Below are 17,910 nucleotides of genomic sequence, written 5' to 3'. Positions count from 1 at the left end.
TATATATATGTATATATATACAATATACATATATATATTCATTGCTGGGCTAATGTTTTCAAAGATTCATTTCTTAAGCCTTATATGGTATATTATTTAGTTGGAACTCATGTATTTCAGTTTATTGATGACTTTCAGATTGGCTGCTTCTGGTGATCTCATTGGATTTCACAGGTAAATATCAGAAAGTGTAGTTAGAACAGGGGCAGACTCTGAGAAGAGAAAACCCAGAGGTCTATAGGAAATGCTGTGGTGAATGAATGGGCAGGAACCTCTCTGACAAACCTTAATCTGCTTCTACCAATTGGGGAAGAAGGGAGATATGACCCAAAGCTCAAACATGGGTATTGTAAAAACTTTAGCTCTCCTTTGTAGCCAGGAATCTTGAATATAGGTTAGAGATATTGGTTGGAATTCTCAAAACTGGGTTGCTCTGCATTAAAATTTATGTCATTTTTGTTTCTCTTTGCAAAATGGAAATGCCTCTGATAAGAGGTAATTACAAAACACAATATATAGAAACATCCACTCCCACATAAAGAACATAAAACAGATCAACATAAGCACTGAGTGCTGGCTCCACCATTCATTGCTCTGTTCTGTGAGTCTGTATCGATTTGTAAACCTGTTGGTGACTCCACTTCAAACATTCACCATCTGTATAGTCATTGTAGCTACAACTATTTATCGTTCTTTGCCAGGAACCTTTTAGAAACTGTCTTGAACCAAGACTAAATTATCTTAAGGGTTTTCAACTTATTAACTGAGCGAGAACACAGCTATTTGACTTTCCTGTGTGTATACGTGTTTAATTATTTGTGCAATACCCTGTAGACTATAATTTCTTAATAATTTGTTGTTGGTACAATCTGGTGGGCTGGAGCAATAGCACAGGGGTAAGGCATTTGCCTTGCGTGCAGCCAGCCCTGCTGAGCCAGGTTCGATTCCTCGATTCTGCCCCTCTCGGAGAGCCCAGCAAGCTACCGAGAGTATCTCGCTCCCATGGCAAAGCCTGGCAAGCTACACGTGACATATTCAGTATGCCAAACACAAGTAACAACAAGTCTCACGCTGGAGACATTACTGGGCCCGCTCAAGCAAATCGATGAATGAAGAGAGGACAGTGAGAGTGACAATCTGGTATTGATAAATTTAGTTAAGAAAATGATTTTTTAAAATCGACATTGGAATTGCCAGAGAGGGCTTGTGGTGCAAGGGGTGAACGGGAGGGAGAAATAGAACAGACTAGATGCATTAACCCAGGATGTGGAGGGAATAGTGCATGCAGCACACTTGTTCTGCCCTCAGGCTACAGAACAGCACAACGGAGAGGAAAGTGGTTGTGTTGCTTCTGTGCCTCCTACATGCTAATCATGCAACACTGAGCAATTTATTTCAGCTTTCTTGGTCTCAATTTTCTCTTTCTCAAAATAAAAGCAAAGAAACGGAAGCACTTTTTATGAGACTATACTCAGCAGTGCTGGGAGAGGAGAATCATATATTTTAAGATCTCTCCTAGTTTCAACATTGTCTTTCATGGGGGAAAAAATAAAAAGTTTCCCTTAAAGGTCCTTAGAGATAGTACAGGTTGTATAATGCTCACCTTGCATGTAACTGACTGATTCAAATTCCTGGCACTACAAAATGGTACCCTGAGCCCCACCAGGAGTAACCCCTGAGCACAGAGCAAGGAGTAAGGGCTGAGCACCAGACCTCTCCCTAAAAAAAATTTAATGGAAAAAGAAAAAGAGTTTTTCTCCCCCCCCCCTTTTTTTAAAAATGAGTCACCATGAGGTAAAGTTACAGATTTACAAACTTTTGTGCTTATGTTTCAATCGTACAATGATTGAGTACCCATCTCTCCACCAGTACCCATTCTCCACCACCAATGATCCCAGTATCCCTCCCACCACACCCACCCCATCCCCGCCCACCACACCCCACCTCTGTGGCAGTGCAATCCCTTTTGCTCTCTTTCTCTCTTTTTGGTTTGCAATAGAGGTATTAAGTGGCCATCATGTTCAGTCTATAGTCTATTTTCAGCATGCCTCTCTCATCCCGAGCGGGCCCTCGAAGCACCCTTTACTTGGTGGTCCCTAAAAAAGAGAAGGTTTTCTTAAAGAAAAAAATCACAAACAAGGGATGTTATCTCTCTGAAGTGATTGTTCCTCTCTTCTATAAAAATGAACTGGAAGGATTAGCAGCTGTTACAGGTATCTCAGGAATATAAGCCTGAAGTTGTTAGAAAAAGGACAGTGTGGGCAGGGATGTTTATGAGAGAAACAGTCCACTAGCTGGGAAGACCAGGGAGCCATATCTGAGTTCTCGTGCCCGGCTGTACCCTTGGCGCGGCAGCTGTGTCGTACATGCATGTCACTAACTTAAGATCCAATGACTGTTACCTTCTTTCATAATAAACAGAGGCCTTAGAGGTGATATGATTTGCCCAAGGTTACAGAAACATGGCAGTGAGTCAGATGAAACTCTGTGTTTGATGAGGGGGTTGACATTATAAGCAAAGGCAGAAGGGTGAGGTACAGACTTCAGCCTCCTCTAAATTCGCAAAACAATGGTCTTTGTGACCAATGGCCTTAAGTTTGCTTTGGATCCAGAGACCAGGCTGTCTTCCTGCCCCACCCTGAGTTACCTCAGCATGCCTGCCCTGCCCAGGGTTACTCACGCAGATTGTTGCTAACTGGTTGCCTTTGCTCATGTTCCTTCTTGTAAGTTTCATGAAAGGCCATTTGTAATCAAGGGGAGGCACAACAGGGAAGAATGCATCAAAGGTCTTCCCTGAGGCCCTGAGCTGAAAGGGCAGTTTTCTTTGGAGGTTCTCTGATTTCCTTCTTATATTCTACAGAAATAAGTGGTCATCAGGATGGCTGGCAGAATTATGACCTTCCACCTGCAACTTGACATATTTTATTTTTCACTTCTAGGCTTACTTCACTCCTTTCTGCTCTATTTCCTTACATACAAAGGAAATAATAGAACTTGCTCACTGTGATATTGAATGAGAGGAAGCAGCCCAGGGCACTACTGTTCAAAGGGATCTACTAATTGCACCGTGCCCCAGAGCATGAATGTGGACTTTAATAGAAGACATGTGGTTTACTTCACCATCCCAGCAGTTCTCAAAGAGCTATCAGGTCCTGAAGAAAGAACTGCAGTAATAGTAGCGTACCTCTGATCCAATGAGAAAACACTGGAAGGCAGCGTCTCAGTAATGCTCAGAAGTTGTATCACTTTGCTGCCTATTTTTGTCCTTTTGTCAAGGCCACAGAGGTAAAGATGACATTATCAGCCTTAAAGGATATACGGTAATTTTATAGATTTGACAGAGCTCCATAAATTCATTACAAGCAGACCAGCTCCCTTCAAAGTTCCCACCCCAGACTTTTATTGTTCACTATAAAAACCTCAGATATTTTCTTCTCAAATTTGACTTTCCCTACTCCTTCACTTCTAAGATAATTCCTTGGGAAGAGATACAGATAATAAACATAATGAAAACTTTTGAGTTGATACTGCCTATAAATATACCGCCTATACTCACTTTTCAGAGGCTACAAAACCAACTATTATCCACCACTTGTCACAGTTGTCTTGTCTACCTTATACAGCTTGTGATTCCACCCTGCGTTACTTCTTCATGAGGCCAGAAAACCCAACGAACCCATGGTTCCAATAATTATTATCAGTGTCAAAATTAGCTCAAATATAGATATTAATAAACTCTTGAGCAAAGCAGGCAAAAAGCTGAAATATAGGACGATCCTCACATTGCCTAGTGCTAATGAGTCAGTGAGCAAGTCAGTACCAGCATGAATTCTTACAATGAGCACATCATCACTTTTTGTTGTTTTTTTGGTTTTTTTTTTTTTTGCTTTTGGGGTCACACTCGGCGATGCTCAGGGGTTACTCCTGGCTCATGCACTCAGGAATTGCTCCTGGCAGTGCTCAGGGGACCATATGGGGTTTTGGGAATCGAACCTGTGTCGGTCATGTTGGCTGCGTGCAAGGCAAACGCCCTACCCACTGTGCTATCGCTCCAGCCCCACATCATCACTTTTTGAAATGTACTTAATCCCTAGTATTGAGCTACATCTCTAGTACTACCAGTTTTCTGGGAAGAAAAAAAAAAACCTCAGAGGCAATATGAAATTCTGTTCTGTTAACTTCAAGGAGTCATCTAGATGCTTATATACCTACCAAAGTCTTCACTCAACGCATTGATAGTCCTGGGCTTTAGAGTTCATAAGTTATTCCATCTGTGTCCAACAGCCTGCTAAATAACTAAGGTTAAGAAGGACTTACCCAGTGCCTGATGAGATAGTACAGCAGGTAGTACCCTAGTCTTACATTCAGTCAACTGAAGTTCAATTACCGGCATTCCATATGGTCCCCCATGTACCACCAGGAGTAAGCCCAGAGTGCAGAGCGAGGAGTAATCCTGAGTATAGCTGAGTGTGGCCCCCAAACAAAAAATAAATAAACAAAATGTGAGGACTTATCCAGCAGAGGTTTTCTACAAAAGTATAGGGAATTTTCTTAATAATCCTATTTTCACTGCCCACTAATGAAAGCGGTAGCATTTTGGGCAGAGGTCATAAACTTCAGGTATTTGGAAGTGTTTTACTATAATTGTATTAGAACTAAAATAATTTCGTAGGCAGGGGTGGTAGTGCAGCAGGTAGAGTGTTTGCCTTGCTCACATTCTACCCAGGTTTGATCCTTGGCATGCTACATGGTCCCCCTGAGCACCACTAGGAGTAATTCCTGAGTGCAGAGCCAGGACTGACTCCTGGGTATTGGTGTTGCTAAATACTAATTGAGTATGGCTAAAAAACTGGTATGACAAAAAAATAGAACTAAATAATTGTGTGTGTCTGTGTGTGTGTGTATGTGTGTGTGTGTGCAACGCACACATACATGCACGTTCAAAGCATGGAAATAATTTTAATATGAGAAGTACTTTTGATAAATTTTTCAGAGAATGAATCTTTTGTCTTAACTCTTCCTGGGTATGGGTTTTAGAAAATATTTGCTTAATTTCTGGAATTAATTAGCAAATATTTATCCAATACAGAGGCCTTAGAGATTTCTATTGATAGCCTATCCCTTTCTCTAAAATTACTCCAACACATTTTGATAATTTTTAGAAATGGCAAACTACAAGAATCTTTGGTATATAAAACATTTCTTTGAGATGTCTCAATGAATCTGAGTCAGTTAATCATACTGAACATCAGATGTCTTCAAGTATTATTTGGCATGTTAAATTTTATATTCCCTTGCCTTTCCATTAATTTTACATGATTTTAGATATAGGTTTAACCAATAAAATTCAAATAAACTAATTAGTAGTTTCCTGGCCTGAGCATTATTTGGTTACATTGTGTTCTTATTAACCCAATCAACAACATAGTTTCTTCCTTTAAATATGAAGACATGCTCTCTGAAAATATCTAGTTATGTTTAATTTTTGGCCATTCCCCTAAAGTAATTAGCTGAAGATTAGCATATTTCCTCTTCTGTTTTTCTTTGATGGTCAGTATTGGGCCCACCTGGCAGTGCTTAGTGGCAGTTCCCTGCTCTGTGCTTAGAAGTCACTCGATGTGCTCAGGGGACCATTTGGTGCCAGGAATTGAACAGGGTTTTGACCTCTCCAGCCACCAGCATCTTCCCCATTAAATTACTATAGACTACCTTAAACTGGGATTCTATTATTTTTCACATGCATTTATGTTAAAAACAATTCAGTCCCTCTTTTTTTAAAATCATATATATATATATATATATTTATTTATTGAATCACCGTGAGAACAGTTACAAATCTTTCTGGTTTAAGCCTCGGTCATACAATGATGAAACACCCGTCCCTTCACCAGTGCACATTTCCCACCACCAAAAACCCCAGTATACCCCCCCATTCCACCCCCTCCCCTATCTGTGTGGCAGATGATTTCCACATTACTCTCTCTCTACTTTGATTACATTAAATATTTCAACACCAGATGCACCATTATTGTTTGGGATTTTACCCCAACACTCAGATCTGCTGAAAAGGTAACATTAGATCATTTATTTTCAATTGCTGATAATGAATAGTATACAATGTCACTGAAATCTTAATAATTAAATCTGGAGGGATTTCTGCCAAAAGCTGCTGGTTCTGACATTTGTTTCTGAGTCTCTGGGATCATAGTTTAAGCCTCTTGTTGAGTAGCCAGAGGGGTCATTCATGGGTGGCGACTCAGGGAGAGGGTCCCTCCCCATCCCATGAGGCCCTGGAAGTCTCCTCACTTTGGGCCCCTACCCAGCTGTCCATTGTCCTCTGGAAGATGGCGGGCCCTGAGCCGCCAGGGGAAACAGACCAAGGCATGAAACCCATTTCCGCCTGGGGTGGCCTGGGGCTGGTCACCTAATGTGGAGTCTGGACACATTTCTGCCAAAAGCTGCTGGCTTCTGACATTTGTTTTTGAGTCTCTGGGACAATAGTTTAAGCCGCTTGTTGAGTAGCCAGAAGGCTCGTTCCTCTGTTCATTCCCTCTTAAGTCCCAAGACAAGACCAAAGAAGCATATTGTAACCCAATACTTTGCTTTGGTATAATACATGTCTCATAAAAAATATTTATGTGGTGTCCATTGTATCTTTAACCAATTTTATTATAACAAAAGAACATGAAAATGTAGTCCAACACAGACATCTTAGTCCTGACCCAGTCCAACAGAGACTCCAGGTCTTCTATTGGTTGATGCCAGATATTAAATTTCTAAGTACTTCAGGGTGCTATAGATACAGTAACTCACAGAACTCTCCAATATTTCATACCAGAGATTAACCAATAAAGGAGTCAACATGGCAGAATATGAGTCTACAAGGGCAGCATCAATTGAGCACATGATACAGAAAAGTTCTAAATAGCTAATTAGGAAGACTGAGATCCAGTGGTGTTTCAAAGAAAAGAGAATTTGGCTTTACATCTTTCATTTCAAGAACTCAAATTTGGAAAAGAAAGCTGAACTCTTTTAAGAATTTGGGGTGGATGGGAGGTAGGGCCCTCCCCAATGATTGCTCAGGGGTCCCGGAAGCCACTTCAGCATATACTTCACCAACTAGGTTGGATATTCAATGCTAAGACTGGAGTCCATCAGGGTTACCCCTAAGGAGGTGTTTGTATAAACATTAAGTGTTAGAGATCAAATTCAGTTCCTTGTACATGCAAGCCATGGACCTCTGATTATTGAGCTACCTCAAGCATTTCTTTTAGGATTTTTGCAGGGAGGGAGAGAATTTGGATGACACCCAGTGGTACTCAGGGTTCATTTCTGGCTCTGTTGTCAGGGATCACTTTCGGAAGTACTCAAGGGCCATAAACCGGGGATCAAACTGGGTCACCAGCATGTAGGGCAAACACTCTAACCTCTGTATTACCACTCTTGGCCTAAGATGCTTTTTTTTCAATACCAAGGAGAAAGTGTAAGATTTTTAGAGGCATTTGGAGTAGATGTGGCTAAGGAAATTTTAATTCCACCGAAGATAAAGAGGATTCTTTCACCGAAGATAAAATGGATTCTTCTAATTAAAAGGCAAGAACTAGAATTCCCGCTGAATCAGATCCTATGCATAATGGAGGCCTAAGAACCTTGACTATTAATTTAGAATCATTCTCTATGACTCAGTTCTCATATGGTCTCCCAAACTATGGGCATCCTGGCTTGGTGCATAGTCTTGCTAAAAGCCTTAGCTCTACTCAGTTATAACTTGAATGTCACTCATCCTGGGAGTAATGTTTAATGAAAAATGAAGAACAAAGAACAGAACACTGGAGTAATGGAAGTGAGATACTTTAATGTCAGCAGCTGGTATCCGTTAGGAAGCTCAAGGTCAAAGAGTAAGATGATCTCTCCAGCACCACCCAAACTCAACTTTGACTTAGTACTACAAATTTTACGCAGGGAAAAAGCCAAAAGGGCATGCTTAATAGTATTTGACCTAGCCTGGTTTAAAATCCTTTTAAAGTTGACTTAGATAAATATTTAGTATGTGAGTGAAAATTTTTGCTATCCTAAATAATTTACCCATTCCCCAATATTGGGTCAGGAGAGGGTTTCTTTTAGAAACTCAGATCATAAATTAGACTAATGAATCAACTTTTATGTTCATTTTATTCTTTCACCCACTAAAAGAAAGAAATATGAAAAAGTTTAGTGTAAAGGTTTGTCTTCATAAATAAACTATTTTTAGAAATACTATAAATAAAGGTAAAGATTAGAACATTAAACTAAGAATGAACAGAGCAAAAGAAAAAAAAACAGGAAAAATACTTTACTGATTCATCCCAGCTAATGACAATATACTCAAGTAGAAAGTTGAGCAGAAAATGACCTGTTAATTTACAATAAAAGGAATATAAATTACCTATAAATACATAAAGAGGTTTTTCCTCATGCTAAAAACGAAATAAAGACCAACTTAAGTAGTGAGTTAACATGTCCTTTTTATGAGACTGACAATAGTTGCATAATACCAGTATTGGGAAGCATGTTGTGAACAGTTACTTTCATATGCAGTGATGATAAGAAATGTGAATGTCTGCTAGTTTAGAAAATAATACCAAAAAATTGGGGGTCACTCCTAGGGCAGTGCTTTTGGCAGCTGGGGATAGTGCCTGGTGCACCCAAATCCAAAACATGCCCTTCAACCCTTTGAAACATCTTCTTGTACCTTTAAAACTCTTTTAATATAAATTTTGACTTAGAAAACAAACTTAAAAACACTTGTTTTTAAATAATAATAGTACACTAACATTTTCTCATTTGGAGGAGGGAGTTGGTCACAGCCAGGGGTTCTCAGAAAATGCTCCAGGTGGGGTTCAGGGACCAGGACCAGGGGATTCAACCCATGTCAACCGCATCCAAGGAAAGTGCGCTACTCAATATGCTGTCACTCAAGCTCCAGAATATACTAACATTTGCTTACAGTACACAGTTACTTATCTACAATTTGCATATAGTGGCCAATTTTGGAAATAACTTAGTGTTGATATGAAATGGAATAAACATACAGACACACATGGATACTTATGCAGATATTTAAAATCATGAGATTCAACTAGAAACAATGGTTAAGAGTTTGAATAGTCACCAACAGATCTGTATTTATATTATATTTCCTCCATACCTTGACTCTTGCAATTTTCTTTCTTTTTCCTTTTGAGTCACACAGTGCTCAGAGGTGACTCCTAGCAGTGCTGAAGGAAACAGACCCTGCTAGGAACAGAATCTGGGTCTTCCCACATGCTATCCAGGTCTTTGAGTCATACACTTGGCCCATAATTTTAACTTTTATTGACTTGTAATTAATTTAGAATATTATAGAATTTAACGGTGTTAGGTTTACAAATATTGTTGTAATTGTCACTCCCATAACTAAAGTTCCTGTGCCATCCTATTAACAAAAAAATCCCTTTTTCATCCCACTCTCTCCTTTCCTCTTGCCATCTAATAAATAGTATAGTTTTCACCAAGCTTAAGAATTAGTTTTCCAGATTCTGGCTATTGTAAAGAGTGCTGCAATGAACAAACAAGTGCAGATGTCACTTCGACTATACTTTTTTGCCTCTCTGGGATGTATTCCCAAAAGTGGTATTGCTGGGTCAAATGGGAGCTCAATTTCTAATTTTTTGAGAATCGTCCATACTGTTTCCCAAAAGGGTTGAACCAGTCGGCAGTCCCACCAGCAGTGAAGGAGGGTCCCTTTTTCGCCACATCCGCACCAGCACCGGTTGCTTTTGTTCTTTTGGATGTGGGCCAGATTCTGTTGTGTGAAATGATATCTCATTGTTGTTTTGATCTGCATCTCCCTGATGATTAATGATGTAGAGCATTTTCTCATGTGCCTTTTATCCATTCAGATTTCTTCTTTGAAAAAGTTTCTGTTCATTTCATTGCCCCATTTTTTGATGGGGTTGGGTGTTTTCTTCTTGTGGATTTCAACCAGTACCTTGTATATCCTTGATATCAACCCCTTGTTGGATGTGTATTCAGTGAATATCCTTTCCCATTCTGTAGGCTGTCTTTGTATTGCACTTTTACAATAGCCAGAATCTGGAAAACTAATGTTTTCTGTTCTCTGAGTGCCTGAGAACAGATGACTGGTTAAAGAAACTTTGGTACATTTACACAATGGAGTACCATGTAGCTGTTAGAAAAGATGACGTCATGAAATTTACATACAAGTGGTACTACATGGAAAGTATAATGTTAAGCGAAATGAGTCAGAAAAAACGGGATAGACACAGAAAGATTGCATTCATCTGGGGGACATAAAGTAACAAAATAGGAGACTAACACTCAAGAGTGGCCGAGATTAGTACCAGTAATTTTGCTCCATGACTTGTAGGCCAGCACACACATGCTAGGGGAAAAGGTAGCTCAGATAGAGAAGGGAGCACCAAATAAAGGGTGTTGGGAGGATCCTCCCAGAATGGGAGAAGCATGCTGAAAGTAGACTATAGACCAAACATGATTGCCATTCAATGCCTCTCTTGCAAACCACAGAACCCAAAAGGAGAGAGAGAGAACAAAAGGGAATACCCTGCCATAGAGGCAGGGTGAATGGGGGGGGGAGGATACTGGGACCCGTGGTGGTGGAAAATGGGCACTGGTGGAGGGATTGGTACTTGATCATTGTATAACTGAAACCCAAGCACAAAAATTTGTAAGCTTATAACTGTACCTCATGGTGTTTCACTAATAAAAAATTTTTTAAGAAAAGAATTAGTTTTGCTGTTTTTTCCAGTTTGTTTGCTTGAGCAATTTATATTCCATTTGTGAGTAAAAACATCAGTAGTCATCCTCCATTTCCCAATTTTACTTAACATAGTCACATCAAGTTTCATCCATTTTGTCTTAAAATGTATTTTAGTTCATCTTTTACTATATTAGAATAGTATCCCATGAAGAATATGTAGCTTCTTTGTCAGTCATTTGTCAATGGGAATTTATAAGATTCCAACTCTTGACAACTGTGACTAATGATATGAACAGAGGTGTGCAAATATCCTTTTGAACTACTGTTTTCATATCCTTTAGGTAAATGCCTTAGAGAGCTATTGATAGACCATGTGGAATTTAATTATTTAAAGAATTTCTTTCTACCTTCTTTAGCAACTGTGCTAATTACTTGACCTCCAACATTGTTCAAGAATTCCTTTTCTCAATATCTTTGCCAGCATTTTTGTTTTCAATCTTTTTGATATAAATCATTTTACTAGTCAGAGGTGTTAGTCCATTGTGATTTTGATTTGCTTTTCCCTAGTAAGTGATAATAAGAATATTTTTTAATGTTTTTTGGGTTATTTATTTGACTCCTTTAGAGAAGTGTGTATTGAAAACTTTTGCTATTTTTTAGTGGATTGTTCATTCTTTGTTGTTGAATTTAATGATCTTAATCACTGTCACTGCCACTGTCCTCCCGTTGTTCATCGATTTTCTCGAGCGGGCCCAGTAACGTCTCCATTGGAGACTTTGTTGTTACTGTGTCTGGCATATCGAATACTCTTGGTAGCTTGCCGGGCTCTCTGAACGGGGCGGAGGAATCGAACTCGGGTCGGCCATGTTGGCTGCATGCAAGGCAAACGCCTACCCCTGTGCTATCGCTCCAGCCTGGAATGATCTTAGTATCTTCATACATTTAAGATACTAACCTTTACAGTACATATGGTGTGCTAACATCCTCTCCCAGTTGCTGGGAAATATTCTTTATTTGCTGTGCTCATTTCTTTTGTTGTGTAAAGCTTATTAACTTGATGTGGCTTCATTTGTTTAAGATTATTTTTGCTTCCCTTGCCATTGGCATTAAATTTCCAAATTCATTTCTGATAAGAATCTAGAGTATATCATCTGTTTGCATATGCATTTACAGTTTTACATTTAGTATTCAAATCTTTAGGGCTGGAGCAATAGCACAGCGGGTAGGGCGTTTGCCTTGCACGCAGCCAACATGGCCGACCCGAGTTCGATTCCTCCGCCCCTCTCAGAGAGCCCGGCAAGCTACCGAGAGTATTGGATATGCCAGACACAGTAACAACAAGTCTCACAATGGAGACGTTACTGGGCCCGCTCGAGCAAATTGATAAACAATGGGAGGACAGTGACAGTGACAGTGACAGTGATTCAAATCTTTATCTTAAGTTAATTTTTTGTATATGGGATAATACTAATCAAGTTCTTTCCTTTATCTCTGTCTTTTCTTCTTTTTAATTTTGTTGGTTTTTTTTTTTGCATGAAGCAGTGTTGTTTTCCCAGAACTATTTGTTGAAGAAGGGTGTCCTTTCTCCATTATATAGTTTTAATTAGTATTGCTTTGAATTATAGTTTAAAGTTAGTGAACATCATGCCTCCAGTTTTCTTCTTTTACCTCAGAATTTTTCTGGTTAAGCAGTCTTTTATTGTTATGTATAAAATTTTAAATTGCTATTTATTTTTTAAAAAAGTACCACTAGTGGGTTAAAGAGAGAATACATGGGCCTGTGTACTTACTTTGCATGTGGCCAACTCTGGCTTGATTTCTGACACCACATGAGATCCCCTGAGTACCAGCAGAAGCCATCCTTGAACAAAGAGCCAGGAGAAAGCCTAGAATACCACCAGGTATTTCCCAAACCCTCATCCAGCCCCCACCCTCAATTACCACTGGTAGATGTCATTAGGAACTGCATTGAAGCTATGGATTCCTTTAGATAAGTGTGTTAGTTTATTAATGTGTATTCTCCCCATCTGTTAACAAGGGATTTTTTTCCCCACTGCTTTATCTCTTCTATTTCATTTAGTAATGTCTTACAAGTTTTCATTGTATAAGTTTCTCACCCTGTTTGCTGAGTTTACTTTAGAGGTTTTATCTTTTTTCATGCAATTATACATGGGATTGTCTTCTTAATTTCCTTTCCCTTGTTTGCATATAGACAGCACCAGATTTATGAGTGTTTACTTTATGTCCTATCTTATGCTTTATTTATTGAATCGTGATTCAATAAACAAGTGAATCTATTTATTATTTCTATTAGTTGTTTTTAATAGAATCCCTAGGATTTTCTATGTGTGTTAGCAGAAAAAGTGTAGCAGAGAAAGGGTCATAGTTCTCCAGGACAATGGAGACAGTTGTGGGTAGATACACTGGCAGAAGCTGCATGTGACACTTGAAGCAGCTTCCAAGGCAACATCGATAGAATCACATCAGGATGGCAAATTACATTTGCCAGGTAGTGACAGCTCAAGTAACTTTCACTTCTCTGGATCTTTCAACTTATTCCTTGTATTAAAACACTTCCTACTGACAACACACAGAAAACAGAAACCCTGAACACCAAACTTTGATGCTCTAAACACTTATGACTCATCTAGAAAATCAAGTACCTAAAAAAGTAAGTATCTCAGAAACTGCACAGAAAATTTAACTGATGATCAAACAATAGAATTCTAATGCCCCAAAGTCACCGAGGTTACAAAAGTACTCATGTCCAGCAAGATGAATTAAAAGGGAAAAATAGGCACATGTATAATTATTTTTAAATGCCAAAAACGTAAGAAATTTCAGAAAGAGAACAAATAATCTACAAGAAATGCAAACTAGATCGACTTAACTTTTCAGCTGATTACTGTATGATGTTAGGAGATGTTGGAGAAATGCCTGAAAGTGTCTAAGAACACACTTTTTAGTTTATTAGTTTATTTCGATTTTGAAGCCACACTCAGTGATGCTCAGGGTTTATTCTTGGCCCTGCACTCAGTGATCACTCTTGGAGGAGCTCAGGTGACCTGAGCTCATAGTGGTGCCAGGGATGGAAGCCAGATGAGACACATGCAAAACTATATACTCTATATAGCTAGATAGTAACCTCTATACTATCTCTGCAATTCCTAGGAGACATATTTTTTTATAATTTTTTTTATTATTATTAGTGAAACACCATGAGGTACAGTTGTAGATTTACAATTTTTTGTGCTTGGGTTTCGATTATACAATGATCAAATACCCATCCCTCCACCAGTGCCCATTTTCCACCACCATGGATAATATCCCTCCCACCCCCATCCCCCCCATCCCACCCTGCTTCTGTGGCAGGGAAATCCCTTGTGTTCTCTCTCCCTAGGAGACATATTTTAACTATACCATTTTGCTTTTGGAGCAAAATGTAGACATTCTGCAAAACTTAACTTCTATGTTTAAATTTGTAAACAAGGAGAAAATCCTAGTTCACTTGATAAACTTCCTTCAGAATGCAAAATGATGATAAATAATCATCTTAATTCTAAAGACTTATTCTACAGATGCAGATTAACAAATTTTCACCTTTATGTATATTATTTAGAATAAATTTATTGGAGGTATTGAGGTATTAAAACTATATATATCTAGATTTGTATACAATAGAGAGGATAGTATGTGAATATGTTAAGATTGTGGAAATAGTATATGAATGACTGAAATTTGGGAAACACTTTGTTATTATAGTATATTATCTTAACACATCATCCCTTCCAAGTAAGTTTGGGTTTTTTGGTATTTTTTCATGAAACTTAAAGGATTAAGATCAAGAAAATGGATAAAGAAATTGTAGTATATATTCACAATAAAATATTACTCAGCTATGAAAAGAAAGAATGAAATGATACAATTTGCCACTACATGGATGGAGATGTACACTTTTGCCTAGAATCCTGTCTACCAGGGTTCTAGGATTCTTTCCTGCTTATGCCAGGCACCACCAGAAGTCCTGGCAAGAATGATATATAATTGCAGAGCCAGGAATAAGCCCTGAGCACTTCTGAGTATGGGCCAAAAGGGGGGGGGGGGGGGGAAAGAGAGGAGGAAAGAAAGAGGGAGAGGATGAAAGAATGCAAGGAAGAAAAAAGAAGGAAGGAAGGAAGGAAGGAAGGAAGGAAGGAAGGAAGGAAGGAAGGAAGGAAGGAAGGAAGGAAGGAAGGAAGGAGAAAAATGAGAAAGAGAAAAAAAAAAACATCAACATCTCAGGTAAATTTTGCTACTGGCTGAGGCTGGAACTGGAGAAAGGAACTTCTGATGCAGTATGTGCCCCTTATCAGGAGTTACTGAAATAGGGTGGCAGAACTGGCAAAGGTGAAAGAAGTCTAGAGCAGGACAGGTGGCACTACAGAAGAGCACACACATACCTTGCATGTGTGAGGTCTGGGTTGGACCCCTCGCACTGAACAAAGAAAAGAACCCAGTCCATTTATTCAGCGACCTTGTGTATTCAAGGCCTACCACAGCAACCAACTTATGTCCATATTTGTCATCATCTCGCTTTATTTTTCTAATGTTAAGCTGTTTTCAAATATAAAAATCTATGTTCAATTAATTATATTTACAAAATACTTATCTCTAACTTCTTTCAACATTGTGCTTTAAACAAAAAGTTGTCTTTTAAGTCTTTATACTGTTTTTAAACAGTAATTCTAAGTGAAATTACAGAATTTGAGGAGTCTTTCCTAATAGCTTCTATTCAGACACGTTTCAGTCATCTGTGAGCCTTTTTTAATAAAAAAAAAAATCCATCTTGGGGCCAGATTGATAGTATAGTGGATAGGACATTGGCCTTGCAAATGGCTGCCCTGAGTTTGATCCCTGACATCCCATATGGTCCCATGAAAACTGCCAGGAGTAATTCCTGAATGCAGAGCCAGGAGTAACCCCTGAGAATCACCAGGTATGACCCAAAAAGCTCCCAAATTAAAAAAAATAAAAATCTATGTTGAGAATATTTTCAAAGAGACTGGATAATCCCAAGTTATTAGTCACCAACAATATAAGATCCTTGTTCCATAAATTCTTGAGAGACTTTTTTCACTGGGAAACTTAACTATTGAATAGATGACGCAAGAAACAAATAGGTGTTTCTGGTAAATTTTAGTTGAAAAATAAATCTGTGATCAAACAAAGACATCTACTTTACAGGCATATGCAAGGTAGTGTAAGTCCTTATAAAAATAATATCAAGTGTCAGTTGATAACTCTGTTTAAATTATATTCATTAGCAAGATTTGTATGTTTTATTAGCTCTGACTTTATACTGCCCTGTTGTAAAAACATCTCTCATGTTTGGTCTCTTTTACATTTACAATGTCCTAAAGGATTGTGGTATTAAATTTGTCCACCAATATTTAGTGTTACATGAATCCAAATCAAACTGCTGCATAAACAATAACTACCTCATAGAGAGTACACTGGAGAAGTCACAGTTGAGAAAAAAAATATATTTTGCGGGAGGTATTTTTTAATTCCCTTCCCCTATAAATTTAATGACTCAAGTGAAATAACTTTTTCCCTTCAACAATGGTATCATTGTTAAAAGTACATTTGAGAGCTGTTTCACTGTAACAAAACAATAATTGAACTATTAATATAACAAAGATGTCAACAGTCACTAAACTTAAAGCAAACTCTTTCATCTCATGGCAGAAATTTAAGGTGACTTTTTCCAGCATGCATTTGAGTCCCAGTTTAGAGAACTACCATCCATTAGACTTTGTTTAGCAGAGAAAGAAATGTTATTAATATGTGATTCTCAGTACAATGTGATATTATTTTCCTCAATAGAGGCTGTTATTAAAACTGCATATTATCAAGGCAGCTGTCCGATTAAGTTTTTATAAAGGATTAAGGGTTATATGAGTACCCAACAGCTGCATCAGTTAGTATAAAACAAGGGTTTCCCAAGTTGCTTGCCTCTTGGTTTGCAATGAAATGGCATATTCTTTACTCATGCAGTGAGATATTAATATGCGAAGGTTAATTAAGTTACACACAAAGCATCATTCATATGAATGCAAAAAGCATTGTGTGAACACAAGTGGAGATAAAAAAGAAACGCATCTAAGTCTTTGTCCCTCCCCCAAAGGAGTCTATCAGATTCAGTAGACACAATACAAAATTTCAAAACATTAAATAGAAGTGAAGATTTAACTTAAGTTTGAGGCATTAGGATTCCCCAAGTTACCGCACGAGTAACAGCTGAAGAATACAAATAGCAGCTATGGAAGTTCAGTAGGCAAGAATACCTAAGGGTCAGAGGTTGGAGAAGAAAGAAATTGTCAATTAAAGAAGTTGTCAATTAAAGCCTCTGAGAAAAGCCAGCAGGATTGTTTAAAGTATAATGAGTTCAAGTAGGGAGATAGTCTCCTACTCCCTTGTTTCCTTAACTTATCATTGTAAAGAATCCTGTGAGAAACTTCTACAAATCCAAGTCCTGGTTCATTGTACAGCCTTCTTAAATCACATATCCCAAGGAATACACACACACACACACACACACACACACACACACACACACATATATGTATATATATGTTCCAATTTTATTTCTATTTCAATAATTTTTAACTGTCTTAGAGGTCCCCACAAGCTGCATTCTAACAGGCCCCAAGTGATCTTTGTCAACCAGGAAGTTTGGGAAAGGTTGTTGGAGTTAACTTTGGGATCTCAGAAAATAAAGCATTAAGCAAGCTTTCTTAAAGTAGACGGAGACAAAGATGTGTGTCTCTGTGTGTGTGTGTGCATGTGTGTGTGCGCACACGTGCCCACCTACGTATGCACACACGTGTCACTTTTATCTAATGGGCTCTTTAGAATCTGGAGAAATACTTTGTACTGAATAAATTTAAAATGAGGCATGTAACAAAACCACTATAACTTCACGGATTTGATGACCTTATTACCACCTTATGTTTGATTCATTCTATGAAACTTCTGGTTGTAGACAGACCATGAATCTTAAAGAAACTCTTGAGGATTTTGTAGCAAGACTGAATAAAAAACACTCAGCCTGGTAAGAAAAATTAAACACCAAGGAGGTAAAGAGATTTTACCGTAATGAGGCAGAAAGT

Source organism: Sorex fumeus, unplaced genomic scaffold (genome assembly GCF_029834395.1).
Source record: "Sorex fumeus unplaced genomic scaffold, SorFum_2.1 ptg000265l, whole genome shotgun sequence".
Taxonomy (NCBI): domain Eukaryota; kingdom Metazoa; phylum Chordata; class Mammalia; order Eulipotyphla; family Soricidae; genus Sorex; species Sorex fumeus.
Note: the sequence above shows the minus strand (reverse complement) of the source record.